Raw genomic sequence first — 20,181 nt, 5'->3', positions numbered from 1 at the left:
TCGAAGATGATCGAGACTATAGTTTATCTCCTGATATGTTAAGGATGGTAGATCAAGTCAAAAAATAGATCCTATCTTACAAAAAATCAGTTGGAAATTGTGAGCTTAAGAGAAAAGAAAGAGGTGAAGATCGGAGCATGTATCACTGCAAAGACAAAACGAGACGTCATTAAATTCAAAGGTGTTTTCGCATGATAGTCCCAAGATATGCCTGAGCTACTAAGACGTGTGGACGTTTTTTAGGCTAAGAAAATCTTGGAAGAGGTCCATAAGGGTGTCTGAGGAACACATGCTAATGATTTTGCATTGGCCAAGCAAAATCATGAGATATGGTACTGCTGGTCCACCATGGAAGAGAATTGCATCAGTTATACCAAGAAATGTCATAAGTGCCAAATTTATGGAGACAAGATTCATGTGCCTCCTTCATCTCTTCATGTTATGACTTTTCCAACAACTTCTCCCTATATGGGGCATGGAAGTCATGGCCTTTCTCTATGTGGGGCACATATGTCATCGAGCCAATCTCGCATAAGGTTTTTGGCCATTGTTAATTTATCTTTATGGTCGTCGATTATTTCACTAAGTGGGCAGAAGCTACTTCATATGTCGATGTCACAAAGTCAACGGTTAGCAAATTCCTGAAAAAGAAATCATATGTCGTATGGAATGCCAAAAAACTTATATCAGACAATGCATTGAATTTGAACAACGACAAGATATCAGAAGTTTACAGTTTGTTCAAGATTAACACCATGTCGCCCCAAAATGAACGGTCTAGTGGACAAAAAACACCAAAAACACAAAAACAAAAAGAAAAAAAAAACAAAAAACCTCTACCGGGGCAACTCATTTCTCATTGGTATATAGAATAGATACAGTTTTACCCATCGAAGTTGATATTCCTACCCTTCGAGTCTTGTCAGAGCTAAAGTTGGATGAAGCAGAATGGATCCAGGTCCGATATGATCAGTTAAACTTGATTGAAGAGAAAAGGTTGAAAGCTATCCGTCATGGTCAAATGTACCAAAAACAAATTATGTGAGCTCACCAAAAAGGGCTCGCCCTAGAGAATTCCATGAGGGGGACTTGATATCGAAGAAGATCCTTCCCATATAAAAGGACTTCATAAGAAAGTGGATGCCAAAATGGAAAGGACCTTATGAGGAAGGCCTTATTTGGAAAAGCGTCGATATTGACCAAGATGGATGGCAAGAACCTGCCTAAACTTGAGAATTCTGATTCAACCAATAAATATTTCATTTGAAAAAAAAGAAAAGAAAAGAAGAATGAAAAAGAAAAAGGAGAGGCCAAGGTGAAAACTCTCAAAGGGCGCCTTGAGACCAAAGGGGTTTTGAATTGAAAACCCAGGAATGGGCAGTTCAAATATTGATCGAAGGTGGGGCATGCGGTAGTCTTGTCCTCTCTGAATTAATAAGAAGGAGAGATGCTACATCTTGGGGCAACAACAAAGTCTTCTAGGACTTCTAAACACATATCAAGTTCAAAAGGGTCCTCAAGAAGTTTGGAGCAGAGAAGCTCATGCTACGATATCTGGGGCACCTATTTCCATTTTATTCATTTTTTGTATCTTTGACAAAATACGCCATCTTGATTAATTTATTCTCATTTAGTGTTCTAGCAAATTTGCTATTTTGATTAATTCATTCATTTCGAGCTTTGCTCTCAACAAAACTTCATCTTGTCCATCTTGATAATCTTTTTCAAGTATTTTTCATTGAAATAACGATTAATGGACTGATAATATTCAAGCAGAAGGAGTTCTGCATATTACTATGAAAGCTTCTAAAAAGTACGAGGACGTGAAACAGGGTCATTGTTTAGAACTAACAAACTTAAGGGTTAGAAGCATTGGAGAAAGAATAGTCTAAATTGCGACTATTTCTTTGGTTTTTCTGTTAAAGATACCGGCTGAGCAAGAAGGCATCAGTGATAGAACCTTAATGAACAACGAGTAATGACAACCTAAGCATTTAAAAGGGGATCATTCTCGAAAAATGACATTCTGCATTCATGCAAATATCATACACACACATCTAGTTAGGAGCATTTGATTCATTCTAATCATGACATCCTAAACACTAGGCATAAATAGGTCCATGAAATGGATTTTGCAGGTCATGTTCCCCAGAGAAGAGATCAATGAAGTTACCTATACCCTTGAAGTTGTAATGGGATGGATTAAAGTTATCATATCCAGTCTTATCTCCCTAAGTTCGCAGTGGAGCAGACTGAAGATGGTAGATCTTGTCTTCCTGTACTGGCAGTGAAGCAGATCGAAGACACCAGTCCTATCTCTTTGGCATTACGGTTAAAAAGATTGAAGTCGCAACGGTGAATCTTACTTCCTTGGCGGTGCAGTGGAACAGATTAAAGCTACAATGGCGAATCTTGCTTCCCTAACATTACAATTAAAAAGATTGAAGTTGCAACGGTGAATCTTACTCCCCTAGCGGTGCAGTGGAACAGATTGAAGCTACAACGGCGAATCTTACTTCCTTGACATTGCAATTAAAAATATTGAAGCCGCAACGGCGAATTTTACTCCCTTAGTGGTGCAGTGGAACAGATTGAAGCTACAACGGTGAATCTTATTTCCCTGACATCATAGTTAAAGATTGAAGCCGCAACGGCGAATCTTACTTCCCTGGTGATGCAGTGGATCAGATTGAAGCTACAACGGTGAATCTTGTTCCCTGACATTGCAATTAAAAATATTGAAGCCGCAACAGTGAATTTTACTTCCCTGGCGGTGCAGTGGAACAGATTGAAGCTATGACGGTGAATCTCGTTTCCCTGACATTGCAATTAAAAAGATTGAAGCCGGAACGGCGAATCTTACTTCCCTGGCGCTGCAGTGGAACAGATTGAAGCTACAACGACGAATCTTGTTCTCTGACATTGCAATTACAAAGATTGAAGCCACAACGGTGAATGTTACTTCCCTGACGGTGCAGTGGAACAAATTGAAACTACCACGACGAATCTCGTTTCCCTAAAATTACAATTAAAAAGACTGAAGCCGCAATGGCAAATCTTACTTCCCTGGCGGTGCAGTGGAACAGATTGAAGTCACAATGGCGAATCTTACTTCCCTGGCAGTGCAGTGGAACAGATTGAAGCTACAACGGCGAATCTTGTTCCCCGACATTGCAGTCAATTTGAAAGAAATCAATCCTATCTCCTTGAAGTTGCAGTGGAGCGGATTAAAACCACAGATCTTATCTCCCTGTGCAGTAGTGGAGCAGATCGTATCAAGTCTTATCTCCCTGAGCAGTAGTGGAGCAGGCAGAAGAAAAACCAATCCTATCTCCCTGAAGTTGCAGTGGAGCGGATTAAAACCACAGATCTTATCTCCCTGAGCAGTAGTGGAGCAGATCGCATCAAGTCTTATCTCCCTAAGCAGTAGTGGAGCAAGCAGAAGAAAAACCAATCCTATCTCCCTAAATTTGCAGTGGAGCGGATTAAAACCACAGATCTTATCTCCCTAAGCAGTAGTGGAGCAGATCGCATCAAGTCTTATCTCTCTAAGCAGTAGTGGAGCAGGCAGAAGAAAAACCAATCATATCTCCCTGAAGTTGCAGTGGAGTGGATTAAAACCACAGATCTTATCTCCCTAAGCAGTAGTGGAGCAGATCGCATCAAGTCTTATCTCCCTAAGCAGTAGTGGAGCAGACAGAAGAAAAACCAATCCTATCTCCCTGAAGTTCCAGTGGAGCGAATTAAAACCATAGATCTTATCTCCCTAAGCAGTAGTGGAGCAGATCGCATCAAGTCTTATCTCCCTAAGCAGTAGTGGAGCAGACAGAAGAAAAACCAATCCTATCTCCCTGAAGTTGTACTGTAGCGGATTAAAACCACAGATCTTATCTCCCTATGCAGTAGTGGAGCAGATCGCATCAAGTCTTATCTCCTTAAGCAGTAGTGGAGTAGACAGAAGAAAAACCAATCCTATCTCCCTGAATTTGTAGTGGAGCGGATTAAAACCACAGATCTTATCTCCCTAAGCAGTAGTGGAGCAGATCGCATCAAGTCTTATCTCCCTAAGCAGTAGTGCAGCAGACTGAAGCTACTAATCCTATCTCCCTAAAGTTGCAATGGAGCGAATTAAAACGATGAATCATATACCTTTGAAGTTGCAGTAGGTCGAATTAGATCTTATCATATCAAACCTTATCTCCCTGAAATTGCAGTGGAGAAGGTTGAGGATGCAAGTCTTATCTTCCTGAAGTTGTAGTGGAGCAGACTAAAACCACGAATCTCATCCCTATGGAGTTGTAGCAAAGTAGATTGAAGTCATATCTCTCTAAAGATGCCGTGAAATGGATCAAAGCAATAAGACACAGTGGACTGGAATGAAGCTACTTGAAGAAGAGAAGCACCAGAACGATTTGAGAATCGACGAGACCGGGCAATTTTGGCCTTTCTTAAAAGTCTTTGCTTCATTCCCGTTGCACGACAATGAGCAAAGAGGGGCAGCTGTAAAGCCCAAAATCTGCCAAGGCCCAACACATCAAAACGGTCCAATTACAAAAAACAAGCCCAGATCCTAACCCAAATCAAAACTAAACCCTAGCCCAACTAACTTAAAAAAATTTTCAGCAAAAAAAAACCCTAGCCTCAAGCTAGCCGCCGCTCCTACCCCCAGGTCTATGCCACGCCTCCAGCACCGCATGCCTCCACGCGCCTGCCACCGCTGTCAGTCTAACAACTGCAGAAGAAAACATCACACGCAACAAAAAGAAGCAAAAAAACAAATCACAAAACAACAAAAAATAGATATCAAAAAGTTGTGTAAATCGACTATAAAAAGCCATGAAATATCAATGTATCTTCTTCTTCGGCTTCGGCAAACATTAATAAAAAGAAACAAAATACCGATTTTTGGAAGTGAAACTTATATTTCTGTTCTTTTTGTCCGATTCTCTTATCATTTATTTTTTATTTTTTATTTTAGTTTTCGTGTACTAAATAAAAAACAAAAATGAAATAAAAGAAAAGGGTTTTGCAGTACCTGTCCCTCGCGGTGCGCCGCCGTTGGAGGCCTCCATCCGTTCGGCCGAGTGGTGGAAACCCCTAGGGTTTCATTCGGGGCTTCGCCGAGAAGGGAAACAGTGAAGCCGAAAGGCCCTTTTCAATTTTCTCTCTTCATTTTCTAGTTTAAAAACACAAAATCTAGTTTTTTTTAAAAAAGGGAGATATTTTAAAAACTTGGGTTTTGGTCACTTTTGGCTTTCCGGCACGGCGGCGTTATGGCAGAGATGCAGCGGAGCCGCCGCGAGTTCTCGCCGGAGTCTTGGCCGGATGTGTGTGTTGAGAAAATGGGAGGTTGAAAGCATTTTTAGATTTTTTTGGGTGAAAATGGGTGCAAATGAAAGCAAAAAAAAAAATTGGGGGTCTAAGTAATGAAAACGAAACGACGCCGTTTCGATTTGGCCCCCCAGATGCCAAAATGGCGTTGTTTTGGGGGGACCCAGTTTGACCCGACCCGATTGGCAAGGGATCCGCGCGTTTTCAAAGTTAAAGGGATATTTGCACTGCGGGTCCTTCCGCTTTGTCGCGCGCTTTCAATTTGACCCTTTTCTGTTCCTTATTTTGCGTTTCTTAATTTGCCCCATGTTTTTGCGCTTATTTCATCTCAGTCCTAACTCACACCTCTTATTTATTTACAGTTTGGACCCCCAGATTTTGGTTTGATTTTAATTTCATCCTTTATTTCATTTATTTACTTTTTAAAAAGAGAAAGAGAGTTCCTTTATTATTTATTTTAAGTTATATATATTTTTTATTTACCTAATATTTTTCTTATTATTTGTATTATTTGATTTAAGTCAATATAGATATATGCATGCATTTTTATAATACACGTACATATTTTTCCCAATTTATATGTATACATACTTATACATATATTCTTTATATTCTATAATCTATATACATTTTTTATTTTCATATATATATATATACATATATACATACGTACTCATGTATTTTTGCCTATATACATCTTTCTATTTTCACGAATATATACATACTTATATATATATTTTTATATTTTATAATTTTTATGTACATATATATATTTCTTTTAAATACATATATACTTTTTAGGTTTTATAATTTTAAAATACATATACGTACATACTTTTGACATTTTTTTAATATATAAATTATCATTATTTACTTACTTATATTTTTATTATTTTCAAACTTGGATGTGTACTTACATATATATCTTATTACCTTCTTTATAATTTTATATATTTACGTTTTCAACATTATTTTAAAATATTTTAATCTCACTTGCTTATATGCTTGTTTTCTTGTATGTCGTTGATTTGTCCTTTTTTATTTATCTTATCTTTGATGCTATTGCTTGTATTATTATTTTACTTACATCATCATCATTGTTATTCCATTACACCCATTTTTACTCAGATTTGTAAAAAAGGAAGATTTTGAAAATAAAAGTAACACTCGGTATTTGGGATCTTCGAGAGGATTGAGCCCTAACGTTCTGGGTTCCAATTTTCTTCGTCGAATCTAAATAATCGAGAATCCTCTTTAATAAAAAACATAAATACAAAGCTCATTATCGGGAATTCAATACGTTGTGTCCTAACGCATTGGATGTGACACGTTGTTTTCTCGAGACGAGGATTTTTCAAAGAAATAATAAAGGCAATATTTCGTATTTAGAAACTCGAGAAGTCGTGCCCTAACTTACTGGGTTCCGATTTTTCTCGCGTTAAACCTAAATAATCGAATATCCTTTTAAAATTGAATTAAATGAGGTTTAAATAAAAAAATAAAAGGCAAGCTTACTCTCAAAAATACGAGGTGTCGTGTCCTAACTTACTGGATGTGACATCTTGTTACTTCGAGATAAGGAGGCATTTTCCATCTTGATTTATTCAAATAATTTTAAAATAGCACAATATAAAGAAGGATCGTATTTTTAAATTCTTTTCGAGTTTTTTAATTTTCGATACCAATACATTAATTAATCAACTAGTTACCAATTTTGGGCGTATCGAGGGTGCTAATCCTTCCTCGTGCGTAACTGACTCCCGAGCTCATTTTCTGAATTTTGTAGACCAAAAAATTATCATTTTAGTAAATTTAAACTTTATTAAAATGATGAGGTGATCCGATCACACCTAGATAAAAAGGATTGGTGGCGACTCCCGTTTTTATTTTGAAATCCAAGTCGACCCCGTTTTCACAAAAAAATGGTGTCAACAATAGGCGTAGAATGAAACGAAGCAACGTTTGTTGCAACTAGTTGCCGGATTTATTGGAAGTTGTCAGATTTTCCATATGAGTTCACACATATTTTGATGAATTACAAGAAGAAAATCAAAGGTAAAAGCACCATAAAAGAGTGGGAAAAAACTCTATTAATATACCTTTGAAATTCAAAGGTAGAAGACGTTTGTAGCTTCGCTCTAACCTCTGATTCTAGAAATGGGTGGAGCCGTGGAGGACCGGAGGTGGATCGGAGGAGGTGGATTGGTGCCGGAGGTGAAGGTTGATTTTTGAATTGAGGAAAAAAGGGAGGAGGGCAGTCGGGGTTAGGGATTTTGATTTGGGGAAGAGGGGAAACGGGAAATGGGGAAATGGGTATTAAAGACTTGTTCAGAAATGGAGCTGGAAAGAGTCGAGGGACCGTGCTAGTTGAAGAATACTGGGAGGGTAAAACAGGGCATAGAAATTGGGATCCCTAAAACGGAAGCTAAACTGAGAAAATAGAAGGGAATAGAAACCAGCAAAATTGGCGTAATAGAGGCGTAATGTAATAAGCCCGTAATAGGGTATTACACCCAACCAAACAGCTGAATAGGTGGGGCCCATGTAATAGGGCTGTAATGGCTATGCCATTACACCCAACCAAACATGTTGTTAGTGTTGGACTTGGCTTATATCAAAGAGTAATGACTCATATTTCCAATGCATGATCCTCTATTGAGTGCTACTTTGTCATACCTATGAAAAGCTTGTTCAATATTATTTCAACTTTAGAGAATCTCATTCCCTTCTAAATCTCAATGAGAAAAATGTTAAATTGTTGGGGATAAATCTGAGTAAGAAACGAACAAGTAAAATAACAAAGTAATTGAAAAGATTGAATATAAATATTTTACATGGAAAACCCCATCCAAATAGGATAAAAAATCACATACAAAGATAAATTCACTATAATGAAAAAAACAAAGAGTACAAAAGATGGAGATAAAATGAAACCCTAAAACCCAAAGTAAGAACCCTAAAAAATTAAACACAAAATTCCTTGAAAGCTTGTAAAAGTTAATGCCTAAATGTGTAATATGAGTTTTATTTTTCTAGAGTGGAAAAGGGTCTATTTATAGGTTAAATTCGTAGGTAAAATAATATTAAATTAACCTACACTATCAGAGTTCAACTGGGACAAATAATCAGAATTTGAATGGAAGAAGAAAATTGAGAAAATTGCATAACACGTTGCCTCGTCGTGACGTGGCTAGTACCTTATCGGGATGTCCTTCATCGCGTCACCAGGACGACGCATCTCCCTCGTCAGGACGTCAACTCTGTTTTTTTCTAAAAATGCGAGTCATACTTTACAAATCTCCACCTTGACTCATATTTTCATAACGACTTCTTTTCCAAAACCCACAACAACCCTATCTCGAACTATGCAGGATATTAACTGAGTTGAAGTTATGTTTGAACTTTGAAGCTGGAAGAGTTTTAGTCTTCGACTTGTGCACTGCCAAATCAAAATTCACTCGGTCTTATTTCCACGAATGCAGTGCCCTATCTTTTCAAAACCTGCACCTAAAAGAGAACCTCTCTTATACGAAATGGTCATACTTTTTTCCCTCCTATGAACTAGTTGTATCTACTTCAAACGAGTCGACTTCGAATCCTTAGTAGATGAGGGACGACCTATTTCACCGGTCACCATTGATCCTTCTAAAATACAAAGACTGCCAATCTTTTTACCTTTCGTCAAAACGAGAGCACTATGGGATACCTTAATGTCGCTTAACTCGATGTTAATTCTACAACCTTTCAAGTCTAAATTTCCTAATGAGATGAGATTTCTCTTTAAATTAGGTACATAACTGACATCTGAAAGTGTACTAATTTTCCTTTGTGCATCCTAATCTGAGCAGTACCAATACTGATTACCTTACTGGGTGAACTATTCTCCATACACACAACTCCACCTTCAACTGAATTGTATGTGAAAAACCAGTCCCTGTTGGGACACATGAGAAAAGAACACCTCGAATCTAGGACCCACTCAGATGTAAGCTTGGAGCTTTCGCTTGTTGACACCAACAAGAAATCATCACTCTTGTTATCAGCCAAATTAGCGCCAGATAAATCTTCCTCATTGCTCTCAGCAACCCTTTTATTTCACAGTTTGTAACAATCTGCCTTAACGTTACCTAACCTTTTACAATAGCGACATATCTTGTCTCGCTTCCTTGATGCCACCAAAATCAAGACTTGTCTATCTGACTTGCTATTTAAACCAAACTCATTGTCAAGTTTTTCTTTACTCAACAGATGTCCCTTCACTTCCTCGAACGAGAGTCTATCTTTACCATAAATTAGGGTCTCCTTGAAAGACTTGTTTAAAGGGGGTAAAGAGCATAATAATAGCATATTCTGATCTTCATTGTCAACCTGAACCTCAACATTTGTTAAATCATCCAAAAGAGTAATAAATTGACTGATGTAACATCTAAAGTGCTTACTTTCATCCATGTGGAACTTGTATAGATGTTGTTTCAACATCAATTAGTTGGTCAGAAACTTTGTCGCGTAGAGGGTTTCTAACCTTTTCCATAGGTAAATGTCATTTTCTCCATCAAAACTCCCTACAACACATTATTTGTTAAACATAATTGAATTGTGGATAGAGCTTTTTTATTTAACCTATCTTATTCTGATTGATCCATGTCTGCAGACTTCTTCTTTGTAAGGACCTTCTCAAGATAGCTCTGAATTAGAATTGTCATCATCTGAACTTGCCATAAATTGAAACTTATGATGCCATCGAACTTATCAATATCAAATCTTGTTGCTCTCATCTTTGAGCGGGTTGATTGCGAAAATCGACCAAGCTCTAATACTAGTTTGTTAGGGATAAACCAATTAAGTAACAAACAAGTAAAATAATAAAGAAATTGAAAAGATCGAACACAAATATTTTATATGAAAAAACCCCTTCAAAGAGGATAAAAAACCACGGCCAAAGATAAATTCACTATAACAACAAAAACAAATAATACAAAATATGGAGATAAAACGAAACCCTAAAACTCAATATAAGAACCCTCAAAACTTAAACACAAAATTTCCTGAAAGCTTGTAAAAGCTAATACCTAAATGTGAAATATGGGTTTTATTTTTCTAGAGTGGAAAAGGGCCTATTTATAGGCTAAATTCGTAGGTAAAATAATATTAAAATAACCTACACTAATCAGAGTTGGACTAGGACAAATAATCAGAATTTGAATGGAATAAGAAAATTGAAAAAAAATTGCATAACACGTCGAATCATCGTGACGTGGCTACTACCTCATCGGGACACCCTTCATCACATTATCGGGACGACACCTTTTCCTCGTCGGGACGTCAACTCTGTTTTAACTAAAAATGCAAGGCATACTCCATAAATCTCCACCTTGACTCGTATTTTCATAATGACTTCTTTGTCAAAGCCCGCCACGGGCCTATCTCGAACTATGCACGATATTAACTGAGTTGAAAATGTGCTTGAACATTGAAGCTGGAAGACTTCTAGTCTTGGACTTGTGCATTGCCATATTAAAATTGACCCAGGTCTGATTTCCACAAATGTAATGCCCTATCTTTTCATAACTTACACCAAAAAGAGAACCTCTCTTATATAAAACGATCATGCATTTTTTGTAACAGCCCGTTGTTTAGTGGTGTCGAAAACATTGGTTTCGGGACCACAAATCTGATGAGTAAGTTCATAAATTTCATTATTTAATATTTACGAGTCAAACATGGTTTTAAAAAGGTTTTTAAAATGGTGATTTATGTTATATGAACAATTAATTAAGTTTAAATGGTAAGACCCTAAAATCAAGTGGTTTTTAGAAATGAGGTATCGGGACCTCATTTCTATAAAATGAGTCGTAAATATTTTTATAAATATTTACGAAGTGTTAAAAAGGCTGTATTAAAGTTTCATCAAATTTTTTTATTATTTCGATAGTTAATTAATTAAAAAGGACTCAATCGTAAAAGTTGAAAAAGTCAATCGCTATTAGTTTAAAGGTGTTAAATTGATTAAAGAATTATAATTGGATGGCCTTAATGGGTAAATTGCCCATCCTTAAGTTGGTGGGCAGTTAGTGGGGTTATTTATTTAAAAAAATTGATGTTTATTAAATTATAAAGACATTATCTTATGTTATAATGTTATTATAATAAGAAAAAGAAAATAAAAGATGATTCATTCATTTTCTTCACTATTTTAGTCGAAACAAAATGGGAGAGAAGCTTCAAGCTTCACCTAAGCTTTAATGGATGCATGTGAGTCCATTTTTCACTCATTTCTAATAATTTTTATGTTTTTGAGATCGTTACAACTAGGTCCAACTGGCTCATACCTTTGATTTTGAAATTGTTAAAGACCCTGACTGAAAGATGTTATGACATCACGATTCTATCGAGTAAGACCACAACTGAAAGACGCTATGGCATCACAAATTAAATGAATAAGACCATGGTTGAAAGACACTATGGCAACACGATGGAAAATGAATAAGACCATGTTTGAAAGACACTATGGCATCAAGACGAGAATAAATATGACAATGGTTGAAAGACACCATGGCACCAAGACGAGAATAAATAAGACCATGGTTGAAAGACACTATGGCATCAAGACGAGAGTAAATAAGACCATGGTTGAAAGATACCATGGCACACTCTGATCATTTGATATTCAGGTAACACGTTTCAAGTGAGGTATGTATCGTAAGTATAAATACAGTTGAATGTTTGACTAGTATAGTCTGATAATGTATGTTAATGCCTTGGTGTAATTATATATTCTTATTATGTCTATAAGTACATTAAATCGTGATGCTGTAGTGTGTTTAAAGAATTAAATGGTTACTTGAGTGTTTGCCTAATATTCGATGTTATTTCATTTGATTCAACGGGCATGAAAAGAGAAGGAACGGTAAATATTCAAATGACAAGGAACGGTAAATATTCAAATGACTTATATTATGAAAACTATGAAAAAGAATGAAAAGGAAATGTTAAATGAAAGTATGACTATGTTCATGGAATTGATGATTTCAAGTGAGGTTATTTATGTTTAATGACCTATCTTATGTTATTCAAGTGAATTATGAATTGACGCATTAACATGTGTTGTTGATGATGCTTAGGCTTGTGTCAAGCTATTGGTTGGATTGTATTATGTTTGTTTTAAAGAAATGCATTGAAATGGTAAGTGGCCAAATAGAAATATGCTTATGTGCATGAAAGAGTGGTAAGCATCAAAGTATGTAATTTCTCATGAAATGGTTTATTGTGTAGTTGATTTTAAAAGAGTAATGCTTAAATGCACTAGCTTGTGGCTATGGTTAATGTTATGTTTATGCCTTGCATGTTATGCAAATGAAATAGGTGAGAATAGGTAATGAAATGATAAGTTCATAGTTGAGATGTAATGTGATGAAAAGAAAGGATTGTTGAGTTAAAAGACATACTTGTAAGGAAGAAATTTACTTATGCTATATGTGAGTTTACTTATGTCATGAATAAATACACTAGTTCGTGAGTTAATAATGAAATTAAGTTTATGCTAAGTAAATGGAATGGTAAGTAAGTAGATGAAATGATTCATTGTTTTAAGGAAAGGTTGATAATTATGTAAGTTAACCTATGGGACCTTATTATGTTATAAATGAAAGGTGTATGTAATGTTTATAAATATACTCAATTGTGAGTTGAATGGTATTCAATAGGTTTATACTAAGTTTAAAGTATTGGTATTGAATCATGTTTAATCTATGTATGATAGTATTGAAGTGATAAGTTATGTTTCAAGTTTATACGAACTTACTAAGCATTCATTGCTTACGTAGTCATTTTCCTCTTACTTTGCAGATTATCGGAAGCTTGATCAGTTTGAAAACTCGTCGGAGATCTATCACACTATCCAGCGATTATATTGGTAGATTCTGATGTCTTGATCAAGGTTATAATGACATGTTTAGGTGGATTTGTGTATAAATGATCTATTATTGTTTTGGTATGTATAAGTGTCATTACGGTTAATGTACCTATGGTATCTTGATGGTTGGTGTTAATATGGTTAAGTCAATGCATGGTTTTATGACCAAAGAGGTAAGTTTGGCATGTTTGCGATATAGTTAATTAAGGTATCCTTGAATATGGAATTTAGTCAAGTGTGTTTGTATAAAAAATGACCAATTGGGTATATGTTAGAGTAGTTCAATATGGTCAATTATGGTATAACTTGGTATGGAATTAAGTTAAATATATATGAATGAGTTATGGTCAAATATGTATAAGTTTAGGTATATGTGTGTTTGAGATGCATGAGAACAATAGTTCAAATGGTAAGTTATATTGACATGGTATAAGTTAAGTATGGTATGTTTTAAAATGGTAGCAAGGTGACCAATTATACATATGTGTAGCAAGTTGAATGCTTGCTTTCGAGGTGCCATATATGGTATATTGGTTGAATGAAATTGGTCATATTATATATGTTTTGGTATGTTTTGATACCTTGGTCATATGTACAAATGGCTTATAAGGGTGTGCTTAAATTAGGTGAAAGAAATGGCTTGAATTTAGCCTATTTCTAGTCCACACGTAGATAATTATTTATTGAATAAATAATTACGTAAATAATTTCTCTATTACATAGAATATATAAGAAACTACAAACATAAATTAAAAAGTAATATTTTTGTGGGTTTTTGTGGAGTATGCCTCACATTTTTGGCCGAAACAGAGTTGACATCTGTATAAGGAAGAGGCATTGTCCCGACGATGCGACCACCGACATCTTGATGAGAAGAGATATCTCTTCTCAATGACATGATGAAGGGTGTCCCGATGAAGCAACACCCACGTCACGATGAGGCAACGTGTTATACAATTTTCTCAGTTTTCTTCTTCCAGCCAAATTCTAATTATTTGTCCCAGTTGAACTCTGATTAGTATAGGGTTTAGGGTTTTATAATTTTCTTCTTCCATTCGTAATAGGTCCAAAGCGAGATCCAAATCCAAAAACTATGACAAGCTCTGAGGCTATTGCAAAAAGAAAGGCCATGTTAAGGCAAAATGTTGGAAAATCCAAAATAAAATAAAAAGGGACGCCGAAAGCGACAAGAGAGATAAAGAGAAAGCTGATATGGTTGATGCTAGTGTAGTCGAAGATAGAGGTGATGATTTCTTATTGGTGTCAACGAGTGAAAGCTCTCTTCTTACTTTCGAATGGATCTAGATTCAGGGTGCTCCTATCACATGTGTCCCAACAGGGGCTGGTTCTCCATGGTTAGTTCGGTTGAAGGTGGAGTTGTGCTAATGGGGAATAATTCTCTGTGTAAAATAGCAGGGGTAAGAACTATACAAATCAGAATGCATTACGGGATCATTCGAACACTGCTAGATGTTAGATATGTTCTTGATTTAAAGAAAAATCTCATTTCATTGGGAATTTTGGATTCTAAAAATTGCTGGATTATCATTGAATCAAATGGCTTAAAAGTCTCTCGTGGAGCTCTCGTTGTGATGATAGGATGAAAAAAGGGTAACCTCTAAATTCTGCAAGGGTCTACGGTAACTAGTGTAGCTATAATTATCGAAGAACAGCCAAAATCGTTGCCACATCGAGACGAGGCGAGAAAGATCCTGACGTTGCGACAAAGTGACATCCCAACAAGAATGCACTTTATGTCCTAATGATGTGACGTGACTCTTTCTCCTCTTATTTTGATTCAACCAAACTTTGGTAAATGCGTTTGGGTTATATGAGTGAGAAAGGTATAACAGTCTAGTGCAACAGAGGTTTTTAAAAGACACTAAATTTGGTAAGTTAGGTTTCTACAAGCATTGCATTTTCGAGAAGCAAACCAAAGTCAGTTTTGATTTGACAGTGCATAAATAAAAGGGACTCTTTATTACATTCATTCCAAAGTCAGAATTTTTTGTTATCCTACTTATGCTAATATTAGTTAGGGAAAGTTCGACCTAAGGGCCGTTAAATGCATTTTTTTGGGGATACTCTACCGATACAAAAGGTTTTAAGTTATGGTGCTCGGAATCCGACAAAATCATTGTTAGCAAAGATGTTACATTCGATGAATTTACTATGTTTCGATCAGAAAAGAGGGGGTTTTTTATCTTTAAAGGCACAACAAATTAGAGTGTCTCAAGCAAGGTGGAGTCTAAGAGAGTAACAACATGTGATGTCACAAAAAGCTGGCACTCCACAGCGCAACGATGCGACGAACAGAAGGCTCATCCCAACAAGGAGCCACTTGACATCACGACGACACAACATATATCTTTTCTCATTCTAACTAGCCCTCTCCAGGCAAACTATCTAGCTTAACCATAATAATAAGGTTAACAATACTAAGAAATAAGTAGTAACCTCTATCAACTGGGGTGGCGTACACTCAGTAAAGGAGCTTCGCCAACCACCAAATTTTCCTTAACATGGACTTTGCCCATAGGCGTACTCATAATCCTCAAGCATTTAGCAAGTTCTTAACATTTTTTCTTAGAATTTATTCTATAAGCCTATCTCCATAAACAATACTTAAATGCCCTAGACTACGTCAGGCGGGATGTTACACAGTTCAAGCCTTCGATTCTAGAAAATAGCTCGTTGTAATGGAAGAAGAGATGGAATCCCTTAATAAGAACGAGACTTGATGGCTAGCTAAACCACCTATCAGTTAGAATCGTTGGTTGCAAATGGGTGTTTAAATGGAAGGAAAGTTCAAGTTCAAACGACACTAGGTATAAGGCAAGATTGGTTGCAAATGGCTACAGTCAAGTGGAGGGAGTTAACTTTCATGATGTTTTCTCTTTTGTTGCGAAACATATGTCCATTTGGTGCTTTTGGCTCTTATGGCATCAAACGACCTTGAGTTAGAGTAGTTAGATGTAAAAACTATTTTCATTCATGGTGACCTTGAGGAGGACATCTATATGCAACAACCGGAAGGCTTCAAAATTGAAGGTAAAGAAGACCATGTTTTTCTATTACAAAAGTCTTTGTACAATTTGAAGTAGTCTCCTCGACAGTGGTATAAAAAGTTTGACTCCTTAATGATAAATATTGGTTTTTCATGAAATAAGTATTACAGTTGTGTTTATTTACAATGTTTTGATAATGGTTCTTTTATATATTTGTTGCTTTATGTTGATGATACGTTGATTGCGACTAAAAATCCATCTGAAGTTTACCATCTTAAAACCATGCTTAGCTCAAAATTCGAGATGAAGGATTTAGGTGCAGTGAAGAAAATTTTAGGGATGGAAATTTCAAGGGATAGAAGTTTCAAGAAATTATTTTTATCGCAACAAGGATACATCAAGAAAATCCTTGAGCGATACGAGATACAAGACTCAAAACCGATAAATATTCCCTTAGCTGTACATTTTAAATTGTCAATTTCAGATTCTCCCCAAAACGTCGAAGAAAAAAGGTATATGTCAAAAATACCTTATTCAAACGCAGTCGGAAGCTTAATGTATGCAATGTTATGCACTCGTCTCGATATTTCACATGTTGTTAATGTTGTTAGTCGATACATAACCAATCCCGGTAAGTTACATTAACATGCAGTTAAGTAAATTTTCAAATATTTACGAGGTACTTCTAACATGTGCTTAGAGTTCGAAAAAAGCTGAAAAAGCTTAATTGGATATGTTGATTCGGATTATGTAGAAGACTTAGATCAAAGAAGGTCTCTTACAGGTTGCCTATTTGCTTTTAGGAATTGAGTCATTAGTTGGAAATCTACACTTCAAGCTAGAATGGTTTTGTCGGCTACCAAAGCATAACACATGGTAATTACTGAAGCAGTAAAAGAAGCAATTTGGTTGAGGGACCTCACCAAAGATCAAATGCATCACGAAAGAACAAAGCACATAGACATTCGTTACCATTTTATTCGAGAAGTGATTATTCCAAAGGATGTTCAGATTCTTAAAATCAGCACAGAACACAATCTGACTGACATGTTGACAAAAAGTCTTCCAGTTTCAAAGTTCGAGCATTGCTTGGACTTAGTGAGTATCCAACAAAAATCAAAGTAGGCCTGTAACAAAGCTCGGCAAGGGGTTTGGTCCAAATACAAGTCAATGTGGAGATTTGTGGGAGAATGCCTCTATTCGGCCCAAACAGTGGGTCTCGTCCTGACGATTCGACTCTCTTGACGTCCCGACGAGTAGAGAAGTAGTGTCGTGACGACGTGACGACTAATCCAAGTTTTCGGCTTTTCTACTCCTTGTTAAACTCTGATTAATCTAAAGGTATTCTAGTCATATTATACTATGAATTTTAGGCTATAAATAGACTACAGTTACTCTAGGTTAATGACATAACAAAAAATTGAGATTGAAAGAATTTTGTTCTTTGTTTTGAAAGATTTATTCTTGTGGGTTTCAGGTTTTCCTTTAATTCTCTCCACCTCATGTACTCATTATTTATTATAGTGGAATTTCCTTTTGCCACTGGTTTTTTATTCTCAATTGAAGAGTTTTTTCACATTACAATTTGCATTTTGATCTTTTCCATTTTTATTTTCTTCACTTTGTTCGTTACTTAATCGGGTTTATCCCCTACATAATGACTGAAGAATGTTTATACAAATATATTTGTTTGCGACATAAATTGATTAACATTGTTACAATTTAGAAAGCATTGGATTATTAGGAAAAAATATTTTGAAAAATATGTAAGAAATATTAAAAAATATGTGATATAAAATTAATTTGTAAACAAACTTAAAATATATTTTTAAAGTATATTTAAATATTTAAATATATATTTTAAAATTTTTAACAATAATTAAAAACTTTTAAATTTTGTTTAAATTTAAAAAAAAATAAATTTCTTTTAACATTATTTAAAAATGTTAAATTTCGTATAAATTTTTAAAATTTATTAATTTTATTTTTAAATTTAATATAACTAAAGGTTGGATACAAATAATTAAAATAATAGAAATTAAAATTTTATTATGTTTTTAATATAATTTGAATTGTAATATATTTAAAGTAAATTATAAGAAAACAATCATTTAAATTAATTTCTTAATAATTAACATTTTACTTACTAAGTGACAGATATGTGTTTAATTGTTTTTAGTTAGATTTAAGTTAGAATTGTTTTAATGTATAAGGTATGAGGAAAATATTCAATTTTTTTTCTTTTAGATCTTGTTTAAATTAATGTAAAAAATGCCATGGAAATTTTTTTTAAATAAGTATGTAAATTCGAAATGATTCTAGATCTATTTAATAAATAGTTTTTAAAATATTTATAATATGTACACTTTTTTAAAATAAAAATTAATATATTTATTTTTTAATAGATAAATTGGCATGTTTGTATTAGAGGACAATAACAACTAATATTTATGTATTATTATTTCTAATTTAATCATTTCAAGTTTAGGGAGTAATGAATATATTTATATTTTCTTAAAACAAAATTCTAAAATAAATAATAATGTTTATTTTATTTTGAGAATATTATTATGATATAAGGGAATCGAATATTTAAACAATATCATAAAGGTTTTTTTAAAATATTATTAATTATTTACTATTTAAAAATAAATGTTTATTAAATTAAAAGAAATGTATTAATTTAAAGGTAGGACATGTAAAGGTAAGGTATACTAACAAAGACAATTCTTTAATTTAATAATCATGATTCCTCAACGATACAAATTTAAGGCTGTCGTATAGAATTACATTCCATAATTGTTATTTCAAATTGCTATAATATATATATATATATATAATTATACTCATTTATGATTTTAAGTGTTATAAATGTGTTTATATATGTCAATTTGATGCATGATGAATGGTAATATGTTGGCTTAAGTTAGGGCTGTTTAGGAATTCATTTGATTGATATATAATGTGCATTATAGGTGAAATTGTCATCTGGTATCGATATATCAAAAACATGTCTCGAGACATCATGAAAAAAATTTATTAAATTCTGCATTTCTAGGTGTAGTTCTCGAGAATTACCAAGCAAATCTCAAAACATCATGATTCAAGTCTCAAGACATGATGGTCTATGTCTCAAGACAACAAAACATAGAAGCTAAACTAGATTTTCTTTGCTTTAAGTATCGAGACAAGAGCTTCATTGTCTCAAGACATCTAAACATCGAAGCTAGAGGTTTGAAATAGAGAAACTATGTTTGGAGACATGATTTGAGACATGAACCCTAATATCTTGAGACAATCAACTTTGAAGAAAAAATATGAAAACATGGTTGGTATGTCTCGAGACATGGTTTTACTATCTCGAGACACATTGTTGAATTTTGATACTTAGGGTTTGGATTCGAATCCTGACTCCACATATGACCCCATATAACTCCAAATCATTATGTGTGTGTTTGTTTGAATGTGACTTAGTACAAGGGTGAAGGCAGAAAATTTTTTAGGAGGGTTAAAGTGTAATTTTACTTTTATTAATTTAAAATTTTTAAAATTCTAAAGGGCTTAAATGGAAAAAATATTCCATTTTAGGGAGGTTGGGGCCCTTGTCAGCCTCCTAGCTATGCCCCTAAATTAATACATTTTTCCTTTGCATAATGAAAATATAATAATTAATCCTTATATGCATGAATAATTATTATAAAATGAGTTGAGATATTTTGAGTTGTTTTGACAACGTAATATGACGTCACACATTCGAATTCATCCATAGTGTCACATAGCTAGCATAGAATTCATGGCAATATGGTATAAGGAGAGAGCTCTCTTAATGCAGCAAGGATTGATTGTGTGAATGTCGCAAATAAGCAATTATTACATAGATAGAATAAAATTAATTATTGGTTTTGTTTTTGTCTATAGCGAAGCAATGTA

Source organism: Gossypium hirsutum, chromosome D01, assembly GCF_007990345.1.
Source record: "Gossypium hirsutum isolate 1008001.06 chromosome D01, Gossypium_hirsutum_v2.1, whole genome shotgun sequence".
NCBI lineage: Eukaryota > Viridiplantae > Streptophyta > Magnoliopsida > Malvales > Malvaceae > Gossypium > Gossypium hirsutum.
The sequence above is the reverse complement of the archived record's forward strand: the minus strand, read 5'-3'. Positions refer to the sequence as shown.